At 42.5% G+C, this 22,108-nt stretch overlaps 1 protein-coding gene across 2 annotated transcripts in view; it reads left to right on the top strand.

The window, feature by feature from the left end:
- Positions 1 to 8,669: 8,669 nt before the first annotated feature.
- Positions 8,670 to 22,108, top strand: part of SESTD1 (SEC14 and spectrin domain containing 1) — a 126,772-nt gene continuing 113,333 nt past the window's right edge. For both annotated transcript variants that reach the window (XM_055121591.1, XM_055121592.1), the window contains exon 1: positions 8,670 to 8,902. The gene's annotated coding sequence lies outside the window, so the exon portion shown is untranslated. The remainder of the gene's footprint in view (positions 8,903 to 22,108) is intronic.

Below are 22,108 nucleotides of genomic sequence, written 5' to 3'. Positions count from 1 at the left end.
GACATGGAGGGTACCATGCTGAGTATAAAGAGTCAGAAGGAGAGAGACAGCAATCGAATTACTACTGCATTTATTTGTGGGATATTAAAAAAAACAGTATGACACTAATACCCAATGCCTGGGAAAACGGGCCAGATGACTGATCAATGGTTGGCCAATGGTGTGGGACATAGATGGTAGTTAAGACAGAGGAAGATCCATTATGACAATACTAGTTGGAAATGATCACTCTGGACAATAACTAAGTCTTGAAAGCAGGTAAAAGGTTGTACACAATAACCTTTCAGCATCTGTATCACAAACCATGATGCCCAAAATGAGAGAGAGAGACAGAGAGAGAGAGAGAGAATAAGAAAGAGAGGTGCATAAAGGTAGGCTGGTGTCAGGGGTGTCCTGAAGGGGTGGGAGGGAAACTGAGGACACTGGTGCTGGGAAATTACACTGGTGGATGGATGGGTGTTGGAACATTGTATGACTGAAACACAATCATGAACAATTTTGTAATGCTCTATCTCATGGTGATTCAATAAAAAAATAGAAAAAGAAAAGAAAAACCACAACAAATAAAAAAAGTTTTAAAACCCTATCAAAAATGGGGATAAGAAATAAACAGGTACTTTTGGGGCTGGAGCAACAGTACAGCAGGTAGGGTGTTTGCCTTGCACTCGGCAGACCCGGGTTTAATTCCCAGCATCCTATATGGGATGAGCACTGCCAGAGGTGATTCCTGAGTGCAGAGCCAGGAGTAACCCCTGTGCATTGATAGGTGTAACCCAAAATGAAAAAAAAAAGCAGGTACTTTTCTGAGAAAGATATCATCACTTGTCATCCTGTTGATCTTCGATTTGCTCGAGAGGGCGACAGTAATGTCTTCATTCGTCCCTGTCATGTGCTAGTGTAGCCCAATGGTATCTGCTCGCTCCAGGAACATGAAGAGCCTCAGGAAGAGAAAGATATATGGATAACCAATAGGTACATGAAAAATTCTCATCATCACTTTTAATTAGTGAAATCCATATCAAGACACCAATGAGATGTCATCTCACCAGTGAGAATAACACATGTCAACAATACTGCAACAACCTGTAGTGGCAGTGATATGATGGAAAAGGACCACTCATCAACTGCTGGTGGGAATGCTGACTAGTTCAACCTCTATAGAAAACAGTGTGGAAATTTCTCAGTAAATTAAGAATTGAGCTGCCAGACAAGCCAGCAATTCCATTTCTGGGTATCTTCCCCCAGGGCACAAAAACATTTATTCGAAAGGACCTATGTACTCTATTGTTAATCACAGTATTTAGCATGATAGTTAAGAGATGGAATAAACCCAGGTGTCTACCAGTAGATGAATGGATTATGAAGACACGGCACATGTATGTTATATGGTATAAAAATTGTATATGATATATAGACTGGGGGGGAGTGGAGGAGAAAGGAGAAAACATACCCAAGAATACTGATGAAGGGTAATTTATATGGTTGGAGGGACTGGTGCTAAGATGTTATACATCTAAAACTTAACTATCAACAATTTTGTAAATTATAGTTATTTAATAAAATGGTTTTATTAAAAAGTGTCACCTGATTTTTATTAGTTTAGAGTTTTATCTCCTTGGCTCTCTCAGTCTCTCAGATATGTGTCCTTTCTACCCACTTCCTAATTTTTTACCTAACTCTCAACACCTTTTATATATCTTTTGATTAATTATTTTTTATCACTTGTTCTATTCACCAGACAAGATGATTCAGAACGTTTTTGTACCTGTTTTTGTCTACAGTGTATTCCTAGCACCTAAAACAGAAGATTTGCATAAAAAGTAGGTGATAAGGGAATGTGTGAATGAATGTTTCCTTCTTAATCGTTGGATGACATGAACTTCTCTTTTTTAATACTTTTTATTAGTGAATCACCGTGAGATACAGTTACAAACTTATGAACTTTCATGTGTGCATTTCAGTCATACAGTGATCATTTACCCATCCCTCCTCCAGTGCCCATTCTCCTCCACCAATGTTCCCAGTATCCCTCCCACCACCACCACCCCATCTGCCACCACCCCACCCCACCTCTGCAGCAGGGCATTCCCTTTTGTTCTCTCTCCTTTTGGGTGTTGTGGTTTGCAATAGAGGTATTGAGTGGTCTTCATGTCTACTTTCTTTTATGGTCTACTTTCAGAGCGTGTCTTTCAACCCGAATGGGTCCTTCCAACATCCTCTACTTGGTGTTCCCTTCTCTTCAGTGATTACTTGACCGTGATCATCCTCTGCACCTCCTTTCAGATCTAGTTTCTCTGACTGTCTGGGATTGAGGTTTTCCCTAGGTCATTTTTCAATGGCCCGTCCAGCGCTTTCCTGAGGTGGAGGAGGGGTCAGTAACATTGATTAAAATATTACACGGCACAAATGTGGATGATTGGGATCCTCTCTTCAGCTGGGGCTAGAGTAGTGAAGTTTGTTCAAGAAGCAGATTTGAGGACAAAGTCAGTGCTTAGCAAATGATGTAATAGTGGAGAACTTCAGTAAAATGGCATTTACAGTTTCAATCCATTTAATTCAGAGAATTCTTCACAAGTTCCCATGAACAACGCCTGCCAAACACATGAGCACAAAAGCTATTTTCAATGTTAACATTGCAAAACTAAGAAGAGTATAAGAGTATATAATTTTAGTTTTTTGTGCTATTGAGTATCAAACCAGGGCCTCATAAGTTCAAGGCACATACTCTGTCACTAAGCCACATGTCCAGCTCACAACATTTTCGTTGACATTTAAATGTGGTTTTTTTTATAGAAAGCCTAAGGAAAGTTGTAAGATGAAATTGGGGATTAGGAATTTGTTGCTTTGAGATTCTCCTCTCTCCCCCCAACATTTTTTGAAATTCATTTTACATTGATTTCTGTTTGCCAGGGGCTCCTGTAAGTACTTTCAAAATGACATTTAAGATAAATTAATGTAAAACTCTGCAGTCTCAAAAAAATAACAAGACTATAGGGTTGAAGATATAGGTGGTTTTATAGACATGAATTTATTACATTTTTTAAAAATTTGAAGGTGTTTGCTTCTAGTTGGCAAAAACATTTAGCAACAGTGTGGCGTGGTAAATATATTGATATGATAATAAAATAAATTTTGAGATATCTTAAGAACACTGAAAATTGTACCTTCTTTGCACTCTTTTGATATCTGAAATATTGTATTATGTTCTAGATGCCACACTTTGAAACACTTCTGAAGGTGGAAGAGGGGAGAAATGAATGGATCAGTGATGGAAAAGTGGTGTGAGTAGTCACATGTTACATAGTTGCTGATTTATTAAACGGCTATCTCAGGAGGCCTGAGACATAGCTCAACAGGCCGGGTGCATACTTTGAATGAAGGAGGTCCTGGTTTAATCACTGGCACTGCATGGTTCCCTGAGTGGGGGCCACTGCTAGGAGTGGCCCCTAAACACTGCCAGGTGTGGCCCCAAATCCAATTCAAATTGTTTTTTCTTTTTTAGTATGCCGACTCAGGTTCGATTCCTCCATCCCTTTCGGAGAGACTGGCAAGCTACCAAGAGTATCTGCCCGCAAGGCAGAGCCTGGCAAGCTACCCATGGCATATCTTATATGCCAAAAACAGTAGCAAGTCTCACAATGGAGACGTTACTGGTGCCCGTGCAAGCAAATCGATGAGCAACAGGACGACAGACAGTGATACAGTGATACAGTGATACAAGTGAGTGTGGAATTCCAAAGAAAAAGTTTCGGGTACACAAGAGACTCTAGCATTTGGTGGCTGAGAGCCTTTCCCTAAGCTGGATGATGGCAGTGAATGGACAGATGGACGAAATACCAGGAGAATGGAGAAACAGGAACCGAGCTCCAGGCTGGTCCATAGACAGTTTATTTCTCTCTCCTCCCCAGCATAATCCAATTTCTCCCTTTACAGCGCAGCTGTATTCATAGTTTTGGTGTCGTCCCAGTCATCATAGTGCCATCATCCTAGTCTCCTCGTAGACCTCAAAGTCCTCTCCTTCATTATATCTTTCCTAGTCTCGTCATAGTCTCATAGTCCTCTACTTCCAGTCATCATTGTTATCTAGTCTACATCTTTCTAGTCCCAAAGTCTCCAAAGCCTCAGTTCTCCTCGTCTTCAACCACTCGTCGGCGACTTTCTAGTCTTCAACATCTAGTCTCCTCTTACCCCATACAGCATAGTTATTTAGAAATCATGAAGGGTGGGGATACACAAAGCTGGGGTTGAACATTATTATAATAGCAAACAGAGGTAAAGCCAGTCCTTTAGGAGATTAACTCAAGGAAAATATCTCATCTGAGGAGATTACTCCACATTACTAGGAGAGATGTTCAAGCGTGGGATGCCATCCAGGGTGTATTGCTTTCTTATTTCCTCAGCTACTACTCCATTTTAACGGTCATAGTGAATTTACTTCTTACAGTATTTCTAGCAAAATCATTTTGTATGAACACAGTAACAGATATTTTAAGCTTAAAGTTTGGCTCTTCCTGGGGACATCTTGCTACATATTCCAGACCACAGTCCTCAGGCCAGGTTGTTTTTTTCCTAACCCCAGGAGGGTCCTTATTCAGTTACTTCTTTTTGGGTCATGACGAAATTTGTCCATGATTGTGCTTTTAACTTATAGTTAAGTATTATGGCGCTTGGCCTGGCCCGTTTCAATGCCAGAGTAGCTCACAGCTTTTCCTGGGTCCATCAGTCCCTTGTCGGGTCCCTTGGAGTGCTAGGAACTAAGGGCAACTGAGGCTTAAGTCAAGTAAATATGGATGCCCAGGAGTAAATATTATTTGGAGTCAATTAACTCCCACGTTACAAAGCATAGCATGAACTGTCTTTCTGTATCTATACAAAAAGGACATTGCTGAATATAAATAAACCATGCAAACGACATAAAGGGGAAAAAAAGCAATATAGGATTATTAGTGCTTCTTGGGATTGGGTATGCCCCAGGGGCACTGTTGTGGAAATTGCTCAATAAACTTTAAGCTCCCTGTGAGAGGAGCAAGAGAAACTAATATAATCCAACAGGTGAGTACTAGGTTCGGATTCTCTAGGTACATTTACTTATTTATTTTTGGTGGGGCGTGGTGCTCAAGACTTACTCTTGACTCTGTGCTCAGGAATCACTTCTGGTGGGCTTGGGGCACCGTTAGGGGATTGAACCTGCATCAGCTGCAAGACAAGCATCCTATTTTTTTGTACTGTCTCTTTGGCCCCTCCCTGGGTACTGTTTTACTTTTTGGAGCATACCCAGTGGTGCTTCCTCTGCTTCTGGTCCTTGTTCTGCCAAGGGTCACTCTCAGAGGTGTTTGGCAGATCCAGATCTTTGAGTTATCTTCCTGGCCCTCCCTGGGCACTTCCATACTGCTTTAAATTACTTTATTTTCTACCTTTTTTAGAGGTGAGGAACTCATCTGGAGCAATCTTCCACAGTTAGGAAGTCAGAACTTGTAATTATATAGCTTTGAATTTAAATCTAATATATTTCTACCCAAATCACAGTAATCTTTCAATGTTAGGGGTAGACACATTTCAGTTCAATATAGGGTCTGGCAGGATAGTTCACTAATGAATAATATGTGAAGTAGTAAGTTATCTATCAGAATACAAGTGGTAGAAAGTATAAGCTGGAGAGTTACTTTGCAAAGATCCAGTAGTTCATCATCATATCACTGAATCACTGTCATCCTGTTGCTCATCAATTTGCTCAAGTGGGCACCAGTAACGTCTCTATTGTGAGACTTGTTACTGGTTTTGGCATACTTACATATATTATATATAAAGGATATAATCAATTTTAAAGAATATTAATAATGTAAATCACCAAAGGAACCCTAGACGTGAGGCCTAGTGAAATGAAATGATTAAGCTATTCTCAATAGTTATTAGGAAATACAGCACCCAAGCTTCAGCTCCAAAATTTACAGTTTAATATTTTTCAGCTATAGCAGTTATTCTTTATCTAGTAAGTAGGCTATACAGTGTGGATCTAGAGCATATGAGAAAAAGGAAGGGGAGGGCTACTTTGTGAAATGCTAATAGATTTTTTAGCATAGTCTTGCTTCAATGAAATAGACAAAGAATGCAAGTTATAGTAGAAGGTTTAGAAAAGGGGGCAGAGAAAGGAATAACAGATTATTGTGGCAAGTTAAGGAATGCAGAGACTATTCAACTCTCATTGAATGGATGAGGTTATTGTTATGCCAACATCCATTTAACATAATAATAATCACTATCACTGTCATTGTCATCCCCTTGCTCATCAATTTGCTCGAGTGGGCACCAGTAATGTCTCCATTGTGAGACTTGTTACCATTTTTGGCAATTGAATACTTCACAAGTAGCTTGCCAGGCTCTGCCATGCAGGGGAGATACTCTCAGTAGCTTGCTGGGCTCTCTGAGAGGGGTGGAGGAACCGAACCCGAGTTGATGGAGTGTAAGGCAAATGCCCTACCACTGTGCTATCTCTCTAGCCTGCCATAATAATAATAATGATGATGATAATCCATCAAATAGTTAAAGAAAACCTGCTTTGTGCTGAGCATTAATGTTATTCTGGAGATAAAACTGAACAAGATAATAATCTTTATCATTTAAGATTTCTCTTATTTGTGAGAAGTAAAGAAGCATAGTAAGGCAGTAACAAAAGGCCCCAAATCAATGCAACTCTAGGTTTTGTGTGTAGAACTGAACTCACATGGGGAGTGGGGGGGCTGTTGGCTGGGAGGGGTCCTTGGGATCCTGGTGGAAAGAAGCAGGCATTGATGATAGGTGTGTTGGAATGATGTATGCATGAAAAGTATAGTTGACAGCATTGTGAATCTAGGTACTTCAATAAAAGTGATGAGAATTCTTTCTTTACTTCTTTATTGAATCACTGTGAGATCAACTCTTACAAAGCTATTCATGATTGTATTTCAGTCATACAGTATTCCAACACCCATCTCTCCAACAGTGTACCTTCCCCCGCACCCGAGTCCCCAGGTTCCCTCCCATCATTCCCACCCCCAGCCCCTGCCTGGCTTTATGGCAGGCACTTCTCTCTGTCTCTCTGTCTCTCTGTCTCTCTCTCTCAGAGAATTTATAAAATATTTTCTGGGACCACACGACCTATCATATTATTAATTTTTCTTTTTGGGTGGTGCCAAAAAGAATTGACCTCAAGGCCTCTCAATATGCAAGGCCAGTGCTCCAAAGACCATAAACCAGGCAATGAAAATTCAAAGGAATGTACCAAGGATTTTTATGGTTGGTTCCATGAATGCAGAGAAAGAGGACTTCATTCAGTCTTAAGTGTGTGGAGTGAGAATGTGAGTATGGTGAAAGGGACTGTAAGACTCTAAAAAGGAAATGATATATTTTCCTTATTGTCTTAGAACTATTTTCCCAGGAATAGTAGGATCAAATGAGAAATTCATCTGAAATTCACCTGAAATTCATGTCTCCTTTTCAGGTGTAATGAAATCTATACTTCGACACGCTCGGAGACAGCCTGTTGGATCGGGTGGTGGGAGTTAGCACTGCTGCTGAAGTCTGTGGGGATCAGATAGTAAATGATCTCTACACCATAGCAATTACTTTGAACCTGATTGTCAAGTTGGACGACCGGGAAAGCATTTTTTGTGGAGGCTCTGAGCTTTGGAGCATTTCCGGCAGTCACAGGGACCAGAAGCAGAAGTGAAATCCAAGGCTTGACCTACAACGCGGACACGAGATCGAAACACATGCATGAGTCACAAATTCAGAGGAAGAATTTATCCATGGGACTTCAAATCAGGGAACTCCAGATCCTCTGGTAAATCGGAGAATTCAAGAATAATCAGGTTGCCCGAATGTTGGGAATGGCTGGTTTAGATCAACCCAATCTAAATGAGAGGAGATGTGTGGCCCAGTGACTCAACTGGAAGGCCTGGGACTTGACCTCGCAGGTTGGGTACTCGGGGTTCGCTGGCTACTTTGCGGTGCCGAATTCAAGAAACGGTACACAAAATGACTTGCGCAAGAAAATGTTTACAAGGAGGACTCCGAGGTCAGTGCACTTGGAGGGGAAAGAAGCAGGAGCGGTGGAAGACGGCGCAGTGGCCGTCATGGGAGGGACACTACTGGACACATCTCGGAGAGGCCTATAGAAAAATCCCCAAATCATTGTTAAGTTCAGACCATTAACCCCATCACCCCTCCGGCTTCTCACCTGCTTCATTCAGACTATAGGGTGCGGAGACCCCAGGGTGAGAAGCCCCCCCCCGACCCCTACCCCCTGCCAGGCATTGGGAAGGGAGCACTTGGGAACACTGCAATCTCGATGAGGCTTGTCCCATGTTCAGTTATCTTGAAAATCTTCGGGCGCACTGACTGGAGCCTTCCCCCCTTCCTGGAAGTAGGCGCAGGGCGACAGCACACGACCCTCGGCTGCGGTCACGCCGTGGGGGGCCCCCTACAGCGCGGGCTTCCAGACTCCGGGCCCCGGCTCGCTCCACCGCCGCCGCGGGGCGGCCCAGCGGGGGGACCCCCTCCCTCCCTCCCTCCCTCCCTCCTCCGCGCGCGGTGCCCATTCCCCTCGCGGGGCCGGGTCGCCGCATCCCGTCCCCACTCCCCCCCACCCCCGCCCCATCCCGGGCGCGCGCGGACGCGGGTCGGGGCGCGGGTCCGGGAGGTCTCGGGGCTGCCCGCGCCGCCGCCCCCCGCCTGACGCACTGAGGGGCCGGGACGCGATTTGCCCGAGCGACTGGAGCCGCCGTCGCCGCCGCCGGGGCCCGCTCCGCCCCCAGCCCGCCTTCCTCCCGCCTCGCCCTCCGCCTCCGCCCGCGCCTCGCTCGCGTCCCCGCGTCCTCCCCGGAGCCCCGGAGCCCGCCGGCCGCCCAGCGCCCGCGCCTGCCAGGTGAGTGCGGCCCGGGCCGGAGGCGCGTGCAGGCCCCGCGGGCGGGCGGCGATCGGGGCCCGGTTCGGCTCTGCGCCCCGCGCGGGCCGCGCGATGGCGGGGCGGGGGCTCCCCTCCTCCGCCCGCCCGGGCGCAGCCCCCGCCGCCGCCGCCGCAGACAAAGCGCCGGAGGTGGGAGCCCCGCGGCCGCCCCTGCCTCCACGCCGCCTGCCGGCTGCGGCCCGGCCCGCGCTGCCCCCGGGGCCGGGGCCGGGCGGGGGAGCTGCGGGGAGGGGTGCAGGGGGGGCGCACACCGCGCTCCCCTCCGGGCCGGGCGCCCGCGACCTTTTCAGCTTGCGGGGGTCCCGAATCGTGCAACAGGTCAGGGCGCTAGCCGCCCTTCCCGCTGGGTCGCGCCTCCCCCTCCGGGCTGTGCGGGGACGCGGTGCGGCACTGGCCGCCGCCGCCTTTGTGTGCCGGGTGGCAGAGCCCCGGCCGGCAGCGTCCTCCCTGCCTGACGCCGCCCGCGTGGGCCCAGGGCCGCGGGCCCGCAGGACACGCCTGTTCCACCCCCCCGTCCTCCAGGCCTGCACCCAACCCACCACCGAACGGGGAGCAGGATGCCGGGTGCTCACTCAGCCTAACCGGGGAGCGCCTCTGTGGCGGGCACCGAGGTCGGGGCCGCACCCCCCTGGCAGACGCGGTGGGGACTCGGTGCGGCCGGGACAGCCCTGGTGCCCTCCCCGTGCTTTGACATCTTTGTGCAGCCCTCGGCCGTCCCCCGAGAAGTTGCACGCGTTGCTGCAGGAGCAGATCCAGTAGCGACCGTTTGACAGGTCACCTCCTCCTTTCCCTTCCCTCGGTGCCGAGATTACCCGCCAGGCTTCAGAGTAGGCACTGGGAAACCCTCAAATGAAAATTGCCACCGAAAACACCCCCAGATTGTGGAAACCTTCGCCCGCCAGATTTTCTTTGGCCCTGCCAACTTTATTTTCTTTGGTATGAGAGAAAATACAACCCCCCCTCCCTCAATACACCCCCAACACACACACACACACACACAGACACACACACACTCACTCAAGTACAGACTGGAACAATTTATCTTTGTTTCCTTACCTTGGGTCCTGCAGTTCCCTAGCTGGTTTGGTCGGAATGCTATTTTCGTGTAACAATACTAAATAGAAGGAAGATAGCTTTATTTTGCTTTGAGCAGTAAAATACTTCTTTGTTCTAGAACCAGGAAGCTTTTATATGTAACACAGTGTGGACCTAAGTTGGTGACTTACTTGTGACCAAATACATGAAAAAAACTCCCTAAGGGCCTATAAAAGCATTACGCAACTGTATAGACTGTTTTTATACCCCTTCCAATTCCAGGAAATAATTTTATTCTATGTTTATTCAGACATCCAGGACTAAATTTAACCTTCAAAAACTGGGCCTACTCTCTGAAGTTCCCAGTGTTAGAAAAATGAGTTAATTGTGGTTGACCCCCCCATTTAAACCCATGAATCATATTTGGAAGGAATAACTGATCCATGAACTGAGCAGCTAGTGATGGGCCTAGTTACCTGAGACCAGGAAGAAGGCTGTACAAAGTAGGGAATCGAAGTTTTAAAGTTGGGTTTCTTGGGTGTTAGTTGAGTAATGGGTGTTTCTGAAAAGGAAATGCCCACTCATTCAAAGCAAAATATTATATTTTCACATATAAATTCTCCTCGGTGCCCCTTTTCTTCTCCCCAGTTAATTAGTACTTAATTAATAAGGACTTTCCTTTTGAAGAAACAAAGCTCTACCAAATTAATCTGATCTGTAGAAAGATTCTCCGACATAATTAATAGTTGTGCTTTACTAAAAGCACCATCCGTCAGTCTAACATCTAACTTCAAAGAGCTTGCATGATTGTCACACTCAACAGCGGCAGTGTCGAGAAAAGTCAAATATTTACTTGTGAAATGTAGCAGGAAAAATTCTTTAATAGTTTTATTTGCTATATAATACATCAAGTATATTTTGAGTATGATTTAGTGGTGAGCATATTTACTAAGTATATTTACTAAGGCAAACATCTTCACTTACTCAAAGACATTTCCATCATTTTTAAAAAATAGAAGCCTCAATATTACTCATTGGCGGTCACTCCTATTCTCTCTTCTCACTCGATACCAACTGATGTACTTTCTGTCTTACAGGGTAACCATTTCTGGAAATTTCACAGCAACATAACCATTTAACATGCTTCTCGTTTTATCTTCTACTTAGCACAGGATTTGCAGAATTAACTGATCTTTGCATGGATCAATACTTGTTTCATGTTTATGGCTGAATACTATTCCTTTTGATAGGTTGTGTTTTGTTTATTCATTCAGCAATTGTTAGACCTTTGGGTTTCACTTTTTGGCTGTTATGAGTCATGTTGCTATATGCAGTTCATTTTTATTTACACAAATGTTTTCAGTTCTTTGAGGCCTGGAGTTGCTAGGTCATATGGTAGCACGGTTTAATTTGTTGAAGCCTCGTCAAACTGTTTTCCTTAGCTCCTGCACTATATTTATTTCTTCTAGTAAAGTGTGAGGGATTAATTTTCTATACTACTTGCTTGTCTGTTTTGGGTGGGATTCATCCTAAGTGGTGTGAAGTGCTACTTCATTGTGGTTTTCATTTGTATTCCCTAATGACTAATGGTGTTGAACATCTTTCCATGCTTTTATCGAACATTTGTATGTCATCTCTGGGAAAATGTTCATTTAATTTATAATAGTTTCTAAGTTTGTTTACTTATGTGTTTTCTCATTTAGTCTTTTAAATAACTGTATAAGGGATCATACCCATATCACTACTAGGAAACTAAGGTGCAACAAAGTTGAATAATTAGCTCACGTAAGATGTTGGATCTGAGTATGAACTCTGGTCTTCTGATTCTGTTCCCTGCATTCTTCTGGAAACAGATATTTCTGATCCCTACTTTGTGAAGAAGAATTTAAAAGTAAAATTAGATCATGTTTGACAATTTACTGGGTTAAAAATGGGCAAAATAGGGAGAAAATAAAACATTAAGCCAAGTAACAACAGATGTAGGTCTTATAGCCACACTACTTCATATGCACCAGTTTTCTATTTTTTATGTGATATTTAAAATAATATTTTTCTGCTATCGTGATAAATTAGATATGGCTTACATATTTCATATAGGGAAGCAGAGAGATTGAACCTAATAACAGAGACTGTGGCCTAGCTAATCCTGGGACATATTATTCACTCTTCAGAGAGAACTTTTTATTCTCCTGCAGCTTTCATACTTTCTTTTTTTCCCTACTAATCTATGCCCTTTAGTATTAAAATTTTCACATATTCATTAAATTTTTCTTCTTCTGCTAAATTAAATTTTCTTTTTGAATAGGGTAGTTTGCCAGTCTCACCTTGAAGTGCAGGATTACTTAGGTACATGTTTCAGTTTTTATATTATGCCATATCAGATACAACAGGTATGCAAGAATTTTTAATTCTTAGAGGCTAAGTAGAGACACTATGTCACATATTCATGTCTACATGTCCCTGTCCAGCACAGTGTCCCAAACAACTCACCATTATTGAATGACTACTGAGTACTTTTTGAGAATAAAGGCAATGCAGATTATAGAAAAGAAAATATTTCTGATCCCTGGCATATAGCCTAAAAAAAAGACAAAAAATTGAACTTGATTTAAAGCAATTTAACAAAGGAGTGGCTGATAACTAGCATTAGTACTTAAAGCCCCATACCTCAGAGTGGTATCACAAAGGTTTTTAAAATGAATTCCCAATGAATGAATAAAAGATTTCTATCTCACTATCTAAAGTAGAGGAGAGTCAGCAAATGAATATTTAGGCCCTGATTCGGATTTGTTTGTATAAGAGTTTGACAACTACCTTTAGTGCTTCTCAACTCATCTTTCACTGAAGACTAACCAATTCTGTCCCAGGTTACCATTGAACAGTTTGGGGTTTGTATTTTCAAACCTGTATCTTTGCATTTTGTATTATGTACATGTATGTGTATTATGTGTCAGTGTGCACTCACATATTAAACTATACTACTTGTGTGTATTCACGGTGGTTTTCCTTTTGCCAAGGAATCTTACCACACATATCTCTTTAAACTGAAACAAATGAAGAGTTTTGTATCTATAGTCACAAAAGGGGAGAATAATATTTAGTTATGTCAATTAACTATCGTTGTCTGGTCTTGGTGTCAAAATTGAGCAAACCTGTAAGATTGAGTTAGGAAATTTTCTTTTTCCTCTGTTCTCTGGAATAGCTGTAAATGGCCTGTAAACATTTATTAGAAGTCACTTAGCAACCTTGGGAAGTACAAACACTTAGAGGTCTCGTCTTATTTTCCTGCTTTTATTTTTTGGTCAGTTTTTCAGCCCTTATTTTTTAAATTTCTTTTTCTATTTCTTTATTTCCTTCTTTCCTTCCTCCCTCCCTTCCTCCCTTCTTCCTTCCCTTCCTCGCTTCCTCCCTTCCTTCCTCCCTCCCTTCCTCCCTTCCTTCCTCCCTCCCTTCCTCCCTTCCTTCCTCCCTCCCTTCCTCCTTTCCTTCCTCCCTCCCTTCCTCCTTTCCTTCCTCCCTCCCTTCCTCCTTTCCTTCCTTCTTTCCTTCTTTCTTTCCTCCTTTCCTTCCTCCTTTCCTTCCTCCCTTCCTTCTTCCCTCCCTTCCTCCCTTCCTTCCTCCCTCCCTTCCTCCTTTCCTTCCTCCCTCCCTTCCTCCTTTCCTTCCTCCCTCCCTTCCTCCTTTCCTTCCTTCTTTCCTTCTTTCTTTCCTCCTTTCCTTCCTCCTTTCCTTCCTTCCTTCCTTCCTTCCTTCCTTCCTTCCTTCCTTCCTTCCTTCCTTCCTTCTTTCTTCTTCTTTCTTTCTTTCTTTCTTTCTTTCTTTCTTTCTTTCTTTCTTTCTTTCTTTCTTTCTTTCTTTCTTTCTTTCTTCCTCTTTTTTCCCTTTTTTTAAGCTTTGATGGCAATCCTTCCACATACACACTTCACATTCTTTAGTGTTGATAAGTTGACAAAAGCAAATGATTAAGTGACTCAGTAGATACAGTATATGGGCATCTTACAGAGTTCTAGATCTCTAGTTACATAAACTTAGGAAAGTTCTATTACTTATTTAAGCTTCTGGGTGTTTACATTTTTTTTTTAATCTGTAAATGTAATGACTATTACCTCTTACGAATCTTAAAAGCATTAGAGTGTGTATTAATACATGAAAAACTTCAATAGAATCCGTAAAAATGAAAAACATAGGCGATCCTAATCTCTAATGTTCTTTACACATGTAAATTTGGAGCCAATTGTTTTAGCCTGATCAGAACAGATTTAAAGAGAAAGGGGTATAGAGCTGGGGATTATTTTCACTAACACATTGGAAAGCCCTATAACAGTTCCCACATTATTTAGAATTTAATTCTGGAAGACAGTGCTTTCTAAATACCTATATTCTTAAAGCAGGATGGTGGGGAAGAGTGGAGAAAACAAGCCTGTATTAGTCTGGTATTGTCATTGGTGAGCTTTGTAACTTTGAATCAGTTACTTTCTGTCAATAAAATCTGAATAATTGCACCTACTGTGTATGGTAGTTAGGAGGCAAAAAATGAGTATGGGGCCTGGCCTGTAATAGATGTTCATCTTATTATTATTATTTTTTAACTGTAATGAATGCCCAGCAGGGGTGGATATGAGATGCTGTGTTGTTATTTCAAGACTGCATGGTGTATGAGCATTAAACCCTAAGTCAGTTTTAACCTATGTTGTATTACCCTTAACCAAAAGACATTGGTCTTAGACTAATCACCTGCTCGACTTCTGTCTCCTTACCTGTGAAAACAGAACAGGAGAACCAACATGTAGAAAATACGGATCAAAGACCTTTTAGCTTGACTTAATCTTCCTGAAGCTTAACAGAGATATCAGATTGTCATTTCCCATTTAAATGGGGGAAGAAACGCACACTCAAGAGTTCTTTTGAGGTCTAGTTGGTGGGCCCACCAGTCCTGGGCAAGTTCTTTGATTATGACTGTTCCTGCTGGGGATGAGCGGGCATGTCCCTAAGTGTAGGGACTACAGAATGAAACACGCAGCAGACTGAAATGCTAATCAGTGAAAAAGCAAAACCAATGTAGGGGGTGAACTGCTCATTTATTAATGATTCCCATTACTAAAGTACAAGTAGAGGATTGTTAATGTCTCCTAATGCTTATGCTTAAGAGTAACTTGGGTTTTTTTTTTTTAAATGCTTGTCTTCGTAATCTCTTTGCCTAAATTATTTATTAAGCTTCATTCCATTTCCCACTTGACAAGGTGAAGGAAAGGGGGTAGCGAGAGGTCATAAAGGGAAATAATAAGCTTGTCTGATGGAGTGTGGGTTTGTGGGGGTGGTGTTTGGAAGAGCTGGGAAGTACAGAGCTTTGCCAGGGATAATCTGCATTATAATTCATTGTCTTCTATTTGCAGAGTCATTTAAAAAATAAACCTGCCTTTGTCAGCTGATTTGTAAAGCACTATTGATTATATTATTGAGTGATAGCAATGTATTTTTATTTTACTTTAATTGAGGTTGTTGAGTTTTGCTTCAGTTTCATTTTCTTGAACAGATTCAGTGGTTCTGATTCCTCATGTTTGTAAGCCTTGTGCTAGAGATGTGCAAAACAAATAAAATTTAGGAATTTTTAGGAGTTTAGGATTTTTTTTAAGCTTTAGTTACTATTTTGTTTGGTGGGAGTAGGAATTTCTATTTTCAGATTAGAGATTTTTGGGGGGACGGGGTAATTTTAGTTTGGGGGACCACAGCCAGTGATGCTAAGGGCTTACTCTTAACCTTGCTCTAGGAGCCATATGCTTTGCAAGGGATCAAACCAGGTCAACTACTGGATACTTGTATACACCTAATACAATAAGTTGCATGAATTAATGGAGGAGTAAATCATATAGATAAAAATAGTACAGATCAGATCTAGCACATTGGTTTTATTTCACGGGTCAGCTTTGATTGCTGAGGGTCTCTGCTTAGGACAGTGCACTGAGAAGTGGTTGGAGGCAGTGTCTGGCCTGCGCAGAGAGGCTGCTGACAAGGGTCGTTTTGCCAAAGGTTGTTTTCTCTGAAGTGTAGGACAGGCAGTGGCATAAGTATCTGTATTTGCCATGACCATTGTGCATAAAATATACAGGATACTTGAATAATTCAAGTTGGATGATTTTTTTAGTTTAGACCTAATTTTGCTGGAGAAGATATGAATTTGGCGGACAAGATGGTAGCTTGTGGCTGGCAGTCAGAGTGATTGGGCTAGAATGATATGTTTGGAGTGCACTGAGGAAAATAAGGCTGGTGGGAAAAGCAAGGGAGGGTGTGTGTCTAGAAAGACATAACACATGGATGAAAGAAATATATTTTTTCCTTTATCTTTTAAAATTCTTTCCCATCAAATCTCATTCTTTCCAGTGGTTGTTTCTTAGATTTGGTCCTTGTCATCTCTTTCATTTAAATGTTCATTATTTTTTGAATAAATGACACATGTTTCATAATTAAAAAGTTATAAGAGCATACATTAAAAAGCTTCTTCTTTCTGTTCCTCGTACTCCTTCGTATCCAACGTCATGAAATTCTTTCCAGAAATACTTTTATTTGCTCATGTGCTTCCTATTCGTGTTACATAAATGGTATTACTGTACCTCTCTGCATATTGTGCTTTCCTTTATTCCACTTGTATTCCTTATATCAGTACACAGAAATGTATTTATGCTTTTTGGGGGGTTATATTTTATCATGTCATGTTAGTTTATTTATTTTCGCGTGTTTTCAGACCATATCCAGGCATGTTCAGGGCTTACTCCTGGCTCTGTATCCAGAGACTCATTCTGTGGGACTTTGTGTGGCGCTGGATCAAACTGTGGGTCAGTTGCAAGCAAGGCAAACACTTTTCCCATGGTGCTGTCTCTCCAGCTCCTAAACTAAGTTTTATCTTTGCCAGATATCAAACCCAAGTATTCACTCATGTGAGGCAGGCACTGTAACACTGAACTGTTTCTCCAGCCCTCCATTTTTTAAAAAATAATTTTTTAGGGGTGTGGGATAATTTTAGCTCCATAGGAAAGCCACAAAAAATAGCACAAAAAAACATTCACCTGTATGCCTCATCCAGTTTCATTCTGTCCTGATGCGACCATCTTACTGTGGCACATTTGTCAAAACTCGGATTACCTGTGTGTATTAAGAGATCTTACTGGGGTTATCAGTCGTGTTTCCATGAATATCCTTTTTCTAGCCCAGCATCTGCTCTGGAAGACACTTTTGTGTTAGTTGTCACGTCTCCTCGGCCTCTGACAGTTTTTCAGTCTTTTTCGTTTGTTGTTTTTGATAACTTTGACAGTAATGGTTAGATGTAGTCTATGGAGTGTCTCTCAGTTTGGATTTGTCTGATGTTTTTCTCATGATTAGAAATGGACCGTGGAGTTTTGAAAATACTGTCAGAGAGTTGTGTTGCCCTTCTCATCAGGAGATGTGAGGGAAGAACCTAATGTTTCCCTGACAGCACTAGCAATGGGAACTCAGTGAAAGTGGTGCTTGTCAGGGGTCTCTACTATTTTGTCTTTGTCAAAACTGTGTTCTTGGAAGCAAGTCACTAATTTCAGCTTGTCCTGGGGGGGGGGGGGGCAGAGAATTAAAGGACTTAAAAGTAAAGCCATTTTTCAGATGGGTGTACTCAGCTGATAGACTATTTCTGTGTCTTAGTCCATTGGGGGAATGAAGAGAACAGGCACTGGACCTCTCCTTGGATACATATCTTGACTGCACACCATTTAGGGTGATTCCAGCCAGTTTGACTGCATGCCAGTCTTGGGCTGCTTTCACTTGGTCTCTTAGTTTCTTCACATGTACAGTGCAGGCATTAACAGCCCTTATCTCAAAGAATGTTGGAAATCCTATGAGGAGTGTGTGTGTGTGTGTGTGTGTGTGTGAGAGAGAGAGAGAGAGAGAGAGAGAGAGAGAGAGAGAGAGACTGTGTGTCTGTGTGTGTGTCTGTGTGTGTGTCTGTGTGTGTGTGAGGGATAGAGAGACTGTGAATATGTGTCTGTGTGTATGTCTGTGTGTGTTACTTTGTGAGTGAGAGATGTACTGTGTGTATGTCTGTGTGTGTTACTTTGTGAGTGAGAGCCATGCCCAGTGCTAGTAGGTGCTAGATAAGTGTCTGCTATTCTATTATAATTTGTGTTTACAATAGTTAGGTAACAAATAACTTTATTTCATGTTTTGTGTCGGGATAGGTGAGTGTGTATAAAAATTACATTTTTAGGAATGCTTGCTTGCATTTGTATTTTGAACCTAAATCCAGACTTTCTTCTTGAGAGGTAATACCACTTTGCTTATGCACTGGGATATATGAGAACTGTTTTCCTGTATCTAATAGGTCTAAGGTATTTGATCTTTGCCAGTTGGAAAGTTCATTTCTTTGATCATAAATTGATTTGAGTATCTTTTTTATTGATCCATTTAGGAATTTAGGTTTCATTCTTATCAGTGTCCACTTGGTGTCTTGGTAAAATTATTTTCAGAGAAGTGGGGTTTTTTTGAGTGGTGAAGGCATAGTTGGTGGTGTTTGGGGCTCGTGCAGTTTTGAGGATCAAACTTAAGGTGTCATAAATACAAGACATACGTTCTCCCACCTGAGCTGATTCCCTGGCTCAAAAAATAGTTTCATTTAAAATGTTTATTATTATTACTATTATTTTTTACTTTTTTGGGTGGGAAGTTATTTATGATTTCTCCTGAAACATGTTTCCGGTGGCTGAGAGATGGCTCAGTGGGCTGGAGCATGAGTTTCACCTGCAGGAGGCCCTGGTTAGATCCCTGGCACCACATGGTCTTCTGAGCACTGCCAAGAGCAACCCTGGTGCACCAAGCTGGGAGTACCCCCGGGTGCTTTCAGGTGTGGTCCAAAACCCAAAACCAAAATGTTATTTCATTTTTTTTAATATTTTGGATTTGGGGCCATTCCCAGTGGTACTCAGGGCTTACTCCTGGCTCTGCATTCAGGGATCTTTCCCGACAGGGCTCGGGAGATGATATGGGATGCTGGGGATTAAAGTTGGGTTGACCATGTGCAAGACAAGTGCCTTGTCTACTGTGCTATCACTCCGGCCCCATTAAAATGTTATTTTATAAGTGGATTCATTTTAGTAAGTGAGTAAGGATTAGTTTGGACTCGGGAAAGACTTCAATTATTCTGATTACAAGATGGACAGTCTCAGAAGTAGGGCACGAGCTGTTGACCTCTCTTCTGGGGTGTTCGCATGGTGTCTTGGTACTTGTTTTCAAATAAGTGGGTTTTGTTTTTGAGGGGTGAGGGCATACTTGGTGGTGTTTGGGGCTCATGCAGTTTTGAGGATCAAACTTAAGGCATCACAAATGCAAGGCATATATGTTTTTCCACCTGAGCTGATTCCCTAATTGAACAAAAAGTTTTTATTTAATACGTTTATTATTGGGGCTGGAGCAATAGCACAGCAGGTAGGGTGTTTGCCTTGCACGTGGCTGACCCGGGTTTGATTCCCAGCATCCCATATGGTCCCCTGAGCACCGCCAGGAGTAATTCCTGAGTGTAGAGCCAGGAGTAACCCCTGAGCATTGCCAGGTGTAACCCAAAAAGCAAAAAAAAAAAAAGTTTATTATTATAATTACTAGTTTTTTGCTCTTATTTATTATTGTCATTTTCTTTTTGGGTGGGGGGTAAATCTGGCAGTGCTCAGGACTTATTCCTCTGTGCTCAGGGATCACTCCTGGCAGTGCTTAGAGACCAAATGCTGTGTTACATATCGAATTCAGCTTGGTCACTGTTGGATAACATTGGGTTGCCCTTGCTCCACCCGCAATTTTATTGAGTTACTCCCACAAACGTGCCCCTGAGGCACACCCAAGCACTAATTATCCTATCTTCCTTTTCTCTTTCCTTTATGTCATGTGCATGGTTTAGCAATGTCCTTTTTGTACAGACACAGGAAGACAGTTTATGTTATTCTTTTATAACATGGGAGTTAATTGACTCTAAATAATATTTACTCCTGGGCATCCATCCATATTTATTTGACTTAAGCCTCAGTTGCCCTTAGGCTACTGAGTTCCTAGCATTCTAAAAGCAGGGTCCCAATGAAGGGACTGGATGGACCCAGGGAAAGCTGTAAGCCACCTGGCATCAAAAGGAAACAAGCTAAGTACCATAAGTATAATAAGTTAAGAGCATGATCATGGGACAAACTCTGTCATGGCCAAAAAGAAGTAACTGAGTAAGGACCCTGCTGAGGTTAGGAAAGAATAACCTGGCCTGAGGACTATAGTCTGATATATAGAGAGAGATGTCCCCAGGAAGGGCCAACCATTAAGTTTAATATGTATCTCTTACTGTGTTCTTACAAAATGACTAGAAATATTATAAGAAGTAAATCTACTATGATTGTTTGAATGGACTACTAGTTGAGGAAAGGAGAAAGCAACACACCCTGGATGGAATCCCACCCTTGAGCCCATCTCCTAGTAATCTGCAGTGCTGAGCCCTCAGATGAGATTTTTTTCCTTGAGTTTCTAGGATTTTCCTAGGAAATTTTTCTAGGAATTTCCTAGGATTTTCTCCTAGAACTTCCCCTGAAGGAGTGGCTTTACCTCTGTTTATGTTATGACAATATTCAACCCCAGCTGTGCGTATCCCCATCCTTCATGATTTCTATATAACTATGCTGTAAGGGGTAAGAGGTGACTAGAAAGATGATGACTTTGGGACTTTGAGGTCTTTGAGGACTAGAGGATCTGTGAGGGACTAGAAGGAGGACTAGATAGATGTCAACTATGACTGGAAGTAGAGGATGATGAGACTACAACAAGACGAGGAAGAAGATTTAATGACATAGAGGACTTCGAGGTCATGAGGAGACTAGGATGATGGAAGTAAGATGACTGGGATTACAACCAGAACTAAAATTTGGATTGTGTTGTAAGGGAAGAGATTGGACTGCGCTGGGGAGGAGAGAGAAGTAAACTGACTACCAACAGCCCGGGGCCCTGTTTCTCCATTGCTGCCCACGTTCACTGTGGGCTGGCCAGGGGAACCTCTAGGCCACCGAAGCCTTGAGTCCTGTGCGGCCCACATTTTTCCTTCAAAACTCGCAGCTAGTGTCCTTGGGTGGTGTCCCTTTCTGTTAACAGCTGAAATGAAAGACAAGCACCTTAATCTCTGTGCCATCTCTCTGGTGCTAAGGGAGTCACAGACTTTTTTTTATGGTGCTCCTGTTTATCTGGTTCATACCTGCTTGAAGCTACACAGTCTTGTTGTAGCTTTGTAGATGTGTGCGTGTCCACCAAAGTGTCTGGGGCCATGCTGCACCTGTGGGCACACCAGGGATCAAACTCAATACCTGTTGCTTGCAAAGCAGGCAGTTTTGTGCCTGACCAATCCCAAGACCATCCCATAAACAAGTTCTCAGAGGAATCACCATCATCCATTTGCAGTCAACAGTGAATGAAACTGAAGGGGGAAGGGGAGGAGGAAAGATTGCAGTTTGTATTAAAGTAAAACTCAGAGTTAATCATGACACTTTCTTTTGAACTGGAGGGCATCATGTTAAGCAAAATAGGTTAGAGGGAGAAGGATAAATTCCAGATGGTCTCTCATCTGTGCCAAGGAAATAGATAATATCAAGTGATGATAAACCTCTGTCTTTCGAAGAACTGAGAATACAAGCATTAGGGGAGTGCATAGAGGGGGAAGAAGAGTCACACATAAGTTCAGTGGTGTGGGGGGTCTCTGACACTTTGGTGGTGGTATTAACACATTGAAGTTATAACCATGCACTATTAGAATCATGTTACCCAAACCATAATTAAAAAGACATCTCTTATAATGTGAAATTTATATTGCATTATCATTGAGTAATAATTGCAAGTACTTGACATATAACTATTCTTAAATATATATGCATAACTGTTCTTAAATTTAATATACAGTAGTAGATTTTTTTATTCTTGTATCCCATATCTAATTGCCAGACTGTGGTTTTTACCGGCATTAGGTGCTGTTTACTGGTTAGTGTTTGTTATTAAATAGTCTTCCTCCCTCCCCGACTCCTGAGTGCTGAATCTCACCTTACATTAGTTGGTTGGGTAGAGTTGGGGGAGGGAGTGATGCTTATTAGCTTTTTTATGTTT

This window comes from Sorex araneus, chromosome X, assembly GCF_027595985.1.
Source record: "Sorex araneus isolate mSorAra2 chromosome X, mSorAra2.pri, whole genome shotgun sequence".
In the NCBI taxonomy this organism is placed as follows: Eukaryota; Metazoa; Chordata; class Mammalia; order Eulipotyphla; family Soricidae; genus Sorex; species Sorex araneus.
This window is presented reverse-complemented; position numbering and strand designations above follow the sequence as displayed.